Source organism: Balaenoptera ricei, chromosome X (genome assembly GCF_028023285.1).
Source record: "Balaenoptera ricei isolate mBalRic1 chromosome X, mBalRic1.hap2, whole genome shotgun sequence".
Lineage (NCBI taxonomy): Eukaryota > Metazoa > Chordata > Mammalia > Artiodactyla > Balaenopteridae > Balaenoptera > Balaenoptera ricei.
In genome coordinates, this window is record NC_082660.1 from 109,028,449 (window position 1) to 109,036,819 (window position 8,371).

The window sequence follows — 8,371 nt, forward strand, 5'->3', positions numbered from 1 at the left end:
TGTCTATTGTCAACTTTAGGAGATAATGCTAATGCCTTATGAAGGTATACATATTTATATATACATATTTCATTCTGTTAATATGGTAGATTAAAATGAATTTTTGTCAAATGGCAAACCAACTTTGCTTTTCTGGGATAAACCCCAACAAGTAATGGTGTATTACTCTTTTTGTACATTACTTTAAATTATCTACTGATATTTTGAAAGGGAATTTGCATCTATATTTATGAGGGATATTGGTATAAATTTTATTTTTCCGTAATGTTTTTGTCAGTTTTTGGTATCAGGGTTTTAATGTCCTGGCTAGCTGATTTAGGAAGGGTTTCCTCCACTTCTATTTATGAAAACAGTTTTAGATATGGCATTATTTATTGCTTAAATATTTGATTAATTAATTAATTAATTAAACTGTGCCTGGAGATTTTCTTCCTTCCCTCCTTCCTCCCTGCCTTCTTTCCTCCTTCCCACCCATTCATCCTTACGTTCTTTCTTTCTCTTTTTTTTCCTCCCTCTTCTCTTCTCTTTCTATTTCTCTCTCCTGATCTTGCTCTCTCCATTTTATTTTCTGCTTTTCTTAGGTGGTTTCTGATTATGAATTGAATTGCCTTAATGAAAAGTGTTTTTCTAAATTTTTATTTCTTCATCTGTCAGTTTGGGTAATTCATGGTTTTCAATAAATATCTCCAGTTAGCTAGGTTGTTGAATTTAATGATATAAACAGATTTATAATATTATTTTATTACCCTTTTAATGTCTGTAGTCCTTTTAGTATGTTTAGTGATATTCCCTTTTTAATTAGTGCTCTAGGCAATATGTATATCTTTTTTTCTTAGTCTGGTTAGTATCTACAATTTTTATTATTTTTTCCCCAAAAACCCCATATCTTAACTTTATTATCTATTGTTATCTGTTTCCTATTTCTTGATTTATGATCTTATTTTTATTATTTACCTTCTATTATTTTAGGTTTAATTTGCTCTTTTACTAGTGCTCTTACGGTACAAGCTTAGGTCATTAATTTTTAAATCTTTTTTCTAGCAGTTATTTATATTTATAAAATTCTAAGCATTGCTTTGGATACATACCACAAAATTTGATACTTGGATATCCATTATTGATATATATGGTAGGTGTTCAGCTCACAATATTCACTATTTTTTCTTGTGATTTCTTCTTTGACCCATGGATTATTAATACATGTTCCAAAATTGAGGGAATACAATTCCAAAATTGAGGGAATCTCTCCATACTATTTGGTATGGGTTGAGATATGTTCCCACCCGAAAAAAAAGATATGCTGATGTCCTAACCCCCAGTACCTCAGAATGTGACCTTATTTGGAAGCAGAATCAATGTAGATGTAATTAGTTAAGATAAGGTCATATTGGAGTCAGGTGAACCCTTAATCCTATACGACTGGTGTCCATATAAGAAGGCAGCCATGTGAAGGTAGGCACAGGGAAACAGTCATGTGAAGGCAGAGAATCAGAGTGATGCCTGAACAGGCCAAAGAATGTCAAAGATTGCTGACAAACCACCAGAAGCTAAGAAAATGCAAGGAAGGATTCCACTACAGGTTTTAGAGCGATATTGGCTCTGGTGACACATTGGTTTCAGACTTCTTGCCTCCAGAACTGAAACAATAAATTTCTATTGTTTTAAACTCCCCAGTTTGTGGTACTTTGTTATGGCAGGCCTAGGAAACTAATACACTATTACTGTATGGTTTCAATTCTTTTAAATTTGTTGAGGATTTGGTCTTATGGCTCAGCATACCTTCTACCTTGGTAAATGTTCCCTGTACTTGTACATATATGCTGCACTTGTTGGTATAGCATTCTTATTTTGGGGAGAGGGGTAACAAATTACTCTATTTGAAGGAATGGTACTAAGGAAAGAACTTGTAGATGTTTCGGTACAACTTATAGAAAAGGTAAAGGTAACCCCAACATGCATGCACTGCCTTGGTGACCAGGGAAGTCACCCTTGTGGCTGTGGGAAGCCAGCCTAAGGCTTAGCTCTCATTATCACTGTTTCCCAGGGTGTGCTTGTCAAAGAGATACTCTGCCACGCCAGATTTGGGGGCCCCCATCTTGCGTAAGTTGGTTACATGGTCACGCAATTCTTTGATGGATTTCACCTGCTCGTTCAGGTAAATAGTCTCAATGAAGTCACACAAATGGGGGTCATTTTTGTCAGTGGCCAATTTGTGCAGTTCCAATAGTGACTGATTCACACTTTTTTCCAAGTGTAGCACACATTCCATTGCATTCAGCCCATTCTCCCAGTCATCACAGTCTGGTTTCTTGATATCCTGAAGGAAGATTCGGCCACCCCGGTGGTTCTGGAGCTTCATCAGTTTCTCAGCATGTTCCCTTTCCTCACGAGACTGGTGAAGAAAGTATTTGGCAAAGTTCTTCAAAGCCACATCATCACGGTCAAAATAGTATGACATGGATAGGTAGACGTAGGAGGCGTAGAGCTCCAGGTTGATCTGGCGGCTGATGGCAGCCTCCGAGTGTTGGTGCTAGTTCTGGCACACCTGCGAGGGGGATGCAGTCGTCATGGCCGGCGGCTGAGGAGAGGCGGTCGGAGGGCGCTGTGAGGTGGTGGCGAGGGCTGGCTCTGAGTGGCCGGCCGGAGCAGGGGACCAGCGCGGGGTTCCGTCCAAGCAGTGTTGAAACAGGAAACCTCGGTGACTCTCCGCGATGACTGTGGCCGGTATAGCATTTTTTAAATGTCAGCTAGATCAAGTTGATGGTTTTCAAATCTCCTGTATCTTCACTGATTTTTTTTTCTACGTTTTTTATCAGGTACTGGGAGAGGGATGTTTATTCTCTATGAGTGCTGATTTTTCTATTTTAGTCTGTCAATTTTTACTTAATATAGCTTTTTACATCCACTTTAATATGATTCATATTCAATTTTTATAACTTTCCTTAACTGTTTACTGTCACTCTGTGCCTTTTTTATTAAATTGTTTCTACTCAACACCATAGAGTTTAATCTTGCTTTTAAATCTAGTCTGATAATCTCTGCCTTTTGATTCTAGTGTTGGACCATTTATTAACTGAATCAGTACAGTACAGTACAGGTGTTTACTTTGTCTTTACTGCAGACCCAATTTTCTGTCATATATAATTTCTCTACAGTCTGATGAACTTCTTTTATCAGTTATTATATTGTATGTCCATTTGGGACAAATTCTCTCAGCTTTCCCTGCTGAGAAAGTTTTTATTTCATATTCATAGATTGCAAAGATATTCTTCTTTGTTTTATTCCAGCAGGTATATAAAGTTTTTACACTTATGTCCATGATCATCCTGAAATGAAATTTTGTGTGTGGAGTAAGATAGCATCCAAGTTCATTTTTTCCCCATAATCATATCCAGTTGTCCCAGTATCATTTGTTGATAAGACAGACTTTCTTTTCCCCATTAAATTGTAGAAATATATTTGTGGAAAGTCAAATGACCGTATAAGCTTAGGTCTCATTCTGAATTCCCTATTTTATTCCGTTTATTGATTCATCTATCCATATATTAATACCATTCTGTCTTAGTTAATGAAGCTTCTTTGTAAGTCTTGATATCTGGTACTAAATGTCACACAATATCACTATCCTTTTGAAAACTAATACTAGCTCTTCTGTAGCATAAATTGTAGAATCAGACTGTCAGTTTCTTCAGTATCATAGCAATGTTCTCTCAATTAATGAACATAAATAATCCCTCCATTTATTTAACCATTCTTTAATATTCCTTATCTATGTCATGGGGTTTTCAGTCATGAGCTCTTGGGAATTTTCATTAAATTATTCCTAACTCTTTAATATTTTCATGCCACTTTAATGATATTTCAGAATTAAAATTCTCAATATTTTGTTGCTAGTATATGTTAATGCAATTGCTTTTTTATATTTTAACTTATGTGAGTTAGAGTTCTAATATTTTTATTAATGGATTCCTGTAGATTTTTTCTAACATATAATCATACTCTCTGAAAATAACAATAGTTTTACTTCTTATCCAATATTTATGTATTTATTTACTCTTTTGTCTTATTGATTGGTTAAGACCTACTTCTAATGTTGATTAGAAGTAATGAAGCAGACATCCCTGACTTTTCCCTATTTTAGGTGGAAACTTCAATATCATAACAGTAAGCTTGATGTTAGCTATAGATCTTTGCTAGAAGCATTTTAGCAGACTGAGGGAGTTCCCTCCTACTTACAGTGTGCTGAAATTAGTTATTATGATTTAGTGTTGAATTTCTTTAAAAAAAATTCTTTTCTATATCTATTGAGATCATTATTTTTGCTTCTTATTTTTTAAATAGATTTGTGGTGATTTAGATGGATTTTAGAATTTTAAACCAACCTCACATTCCTGAGATAAACCCACTTTATTATAATCTATTTTCCTTTTTCTTAAATATTGATGGATTCAATTCATAATGTTTTCTTAAGGAATTTTGATGCTATGCTCCTGAGTAGTTTTGAACTATAAATTAATTTTCTTATAATGCCCTTGTCAGGCTTTTGTATCAAGATCACATTGTCTCATACAATCAGTTGTGACATGTTCTTATTTCTGTTATTTTCTAAAAATGTTTGTGCGAGATTGGTGTTCTTTCTTCCTTAAATGTTTGATGGTATTCACCAGTAAAATTGTCTGGGTGTGTAATTAACTATCATTATTGTGCAACCTTCATACCAGGGAGGGAAAGTGTAGCTTCATGCATCGGGACCCTGCCTTTTCCAAGGGGGTTTCTCAGATGACTGCCTTCTGTTTTGGAGCTCTGACGAATCTGGCACAATCTAGCCACCACAGGGAGAATAGAAGTGCACATTGGGATGGTAGAATGCCATTGATCTTATCTCCTGCTCTACACAGTGAGCAGACAAAAAAATCTCAGCTCTCAGCTTCCCCCTTGGGAAGGAAAGAGTTGATCCATGCATCCAGCAATCCATCCTCTCCAGGGCTGCACAAAGGAATGGCATCTGTACTGTATAGCACAGGGAACTATATTCAATATCCTGTCATAAACCATAATGGAAAAGAATATAAAGGAGAGAGTGTCTGTATGTGTATAACTGAGTCACTTTGCCATACAGCAGAGATTGGCACAACATTGTATATCAACTATACTTCAATTAAAGAAAAATAAAAATAAAAATAAAGAAATAGCATCTGTTTCACCAGTTCTGAAGTTCTGATGGGCCAGTGGCAGCTCGTGTGTGGATGCCATTGTTTCTCTCCCATGATCAACACAGTGCTAATGGATAAAAAATCCCAGTTTTCAGCTTGCCCCTGAGAAGGAAAAGAGTTGATCTGTATGTCCAGTGCCCCCACTTTTCCAGGGCTGACCAAAGAACTAACATCGATCTCACTAGTCTTGAAGCTCTGATAGATCTAGCACAGTCTAGCCACCTGGTGAAGAATGGAGGTAGCAGCTTGGGCTGGTAGATGCCATAGCTACCCCTACCTCCTGGGCTCAGCATGGAGGGAGTGGACAAAAGCCACAGATGCCTGCTTTTCCCTGGGGAGGGAAAGAGTTGGTAGAGGTCCCCCAAATCTCTGGCCGGGCTGATTGGCAGGGGTCTTCTTCTGTATGAGGCAAGTCAGTGAAGACTGAAAGAGGTGTCTGCTTTGTCAAATGCATAGACACCAACACAGAGAACCTATGAAAATGAGTAATCAGATAAAGATGTTCCAAACAAAGGAAACAGAGAAATCTCCAGAAACCAACCCTAATGAAACAGTTATGTGATTTTCCTTATAGAAAATTAGAAATAGCTCTTATAAAGATGGACAATGAGGTAGTGGGTAAATCACTTTTTAATTCTAGTATAAAAGTTAAAGACAAAAGTATTTTTAAAAACTATACCTAAAAATGTGTTAAAGGATACACAATATGAATACCTGTAAATTGTGACGTGTATTCATATGACACCCACTCTGAAAGATTTAAAAAAAAAAACAACACGGTGAAAAGTTTCATTTAAATTCTTTCCAAACCCAAGGATCCTTAGGCAGTAAGCAAACTCTAGCAGCATTATCAAAATCCTCCACAAGTTTGCAAATGCTTGAATGTCAGGCTTGAGACGTAGAGTCTCTCCACGTTAGATGCTTTCTCTTGCGGGAAGTAAGAGGAAACCTAGAGGTTGTATGGTGCCTGTCATGGCAGGAGAAAGCTGACTTCTGGAGATAGTAAATTCTGACAATGATAACATGGACTGGAGAGGGGAGAAGTTAAAGTGTAGAGCATAGTTGAACTCTAGTTATCAGCTTAAAAAAAGACTGCTATAAGATATCATATTCTTATAAAATATAATAATATTATATAATTATATGTATTACATAACCCCAAAGTAACCAAAAAATACCTATAGAAATTACGCAAAAGAAAAAGAGAAAGGAATGAAAGTATATCAATTTAAAATATCAAAAAAACACAAAGCAAGACGAAGGGGAAAAAACAGACAAAAGAATTAAAAGACTAACAGAAAACAATGAATGGCAATAGTAAATACTTTCCTAAGAATAATAATTTAAATGTAAATAGATTAAATTCTCCAATTAGAAGACATAGAATGGCTGAAGGGATAAAAAGCTGGACTAACTATATGCCATCTACAAGAAAATCACTATTTTTTTTAATTGAAGTATAGTTGATTCACAGTATTGTGTTAGTTTCAGGTGTACAGCAAAGTGATTCAGTTCTATTCAGTTAAATACATATATGTATATTTCATATTATTTTTCATTATAGGTTATTACGAGATACTGAATATAGTACCCTGTGAAAAAGGATGAAATATTGAAATATTGCCATCTGCAGCAACTTGGATGGACCTAGAAACTATCGTACTAAGGAAATCACTTTAGATTTAAGGACACATATAGGCAGAAAGTGTAAGGATGAAAAGAGATAATATTCCATGTCACTGGTAAACAGTAGAGAGCAGGGTTGGCTGATTTTATCAGGCAAAATAGATTTTAAATTACAAATTCTCACAAGAAACAAAGAAGGATATTATATAATGATAAAGGGTCAATCCACCAGGAAGATATTTGCACTCAGTATCAGAGCATACACTGGTAGAACTGAAGGAAGAAATAGATAGCAATACAGTAAGAGTAAGAGATTTCAATACCACACTTTCAAGAAGGGACGGAATATACAGACAGAAGATCAGTAAGCAAACAGAGGACTTCAATAACACTATAGAACAAATGTAACAAACAAAGTTTCTACAACTTTCCACTCAATACCACAATACACCACAATACACATTCTTCTCAACTGAGAATGGATCTTTCTCCAGGATAGATCACATGTTAGATCATGAAGCAAGTCTTAACAAATTTAAGATTAAAATCATACCAAGTATCATTTCTGATCACAGTGGAATGAAAATAGAAATCAGTAGCAGAAGGAAAACTGAAAAATTCACAAATATGTGGAAATTAAACCATACACTCTTGAACAACAATTGGGTCAAAGAAGAATCAGAGGAAACTAGTAAATACCTCGAGACAAAAATAAAAACACAACATACCAAAATATATGAAATTGAGAAAAAGAGTACTAAGAGGAATGTTCATAGTTAGAAAAGTCTACATTATAAAAGAAGAAAGATCTCAAAAAGTCTAACTTCATACCTCAAGGATTTAGAAAAAGAAAAAGCCCAAAGTTAGCAGAAGGAATTAAAAAAACAAAGACAGAAATAAACAAAATAGAAAATGGAAAAACAATAGAAAAAGCCAGTGAAACTCAGAACTGTTTTTTGAAAAGATTTTTTAAAAAGCGAAAAAACCCTTGGATAGACTAAGAAAAAGAGAGAACAATCAGTATCAGAAATGAGAGACATTACAACTTATGCCACAGAAATACAAAGAATCATAAGGACACTACTATGGACAATTATATACCAACAAGCTGAATAGTCTAGAAAAGATGAGTAAATTCCTGGAAACGTACAACCTACCAAGACTAAAACATGAAAAAAGTCTGAACAGACCTATATCTAATATGGAGATTGAATCAGTCATTAAAAACCTCCCAACAAAGAAAAGCGCAGAGTCAGATGGCTTCACTAGTGAATTCTTAGGAAAAAATACCAGTCTTTCTCAAGCTTTTCCACAAAATTGAAGAGGAGGGAACACTTCCAGACTCATTTAATGAGTCCCTCACTACCCTGACACTAAAGCCAGACAAAGATCTACAAGAAAGTAGGTGAGAGAGAGAGAATCATAAAAATGTATTACCTTATCAAAAATAAATTGATTGTAAAAGAAAATTGGAGATAGTAAGACAGCAAGAAAGGGTCAAAACTTTCAAGTATTATTTTTATTATTGCTTT

General features: G+C 35.2%; 1 pseudogene; it reads right to left on the reverse strand.

Annotated features, from left to right (window-relative positions):
- Positions 1–2,054: 2,054 nt before the first annotated feature.
- Positions 2,055–2,569, reverse strand: LOC132357238 (ferritin heavy chain-like; annotated as a pseudogene).
- Between the last annotated feature and the right edge of the window lie 5,802 nt (positions 2,570–8,371).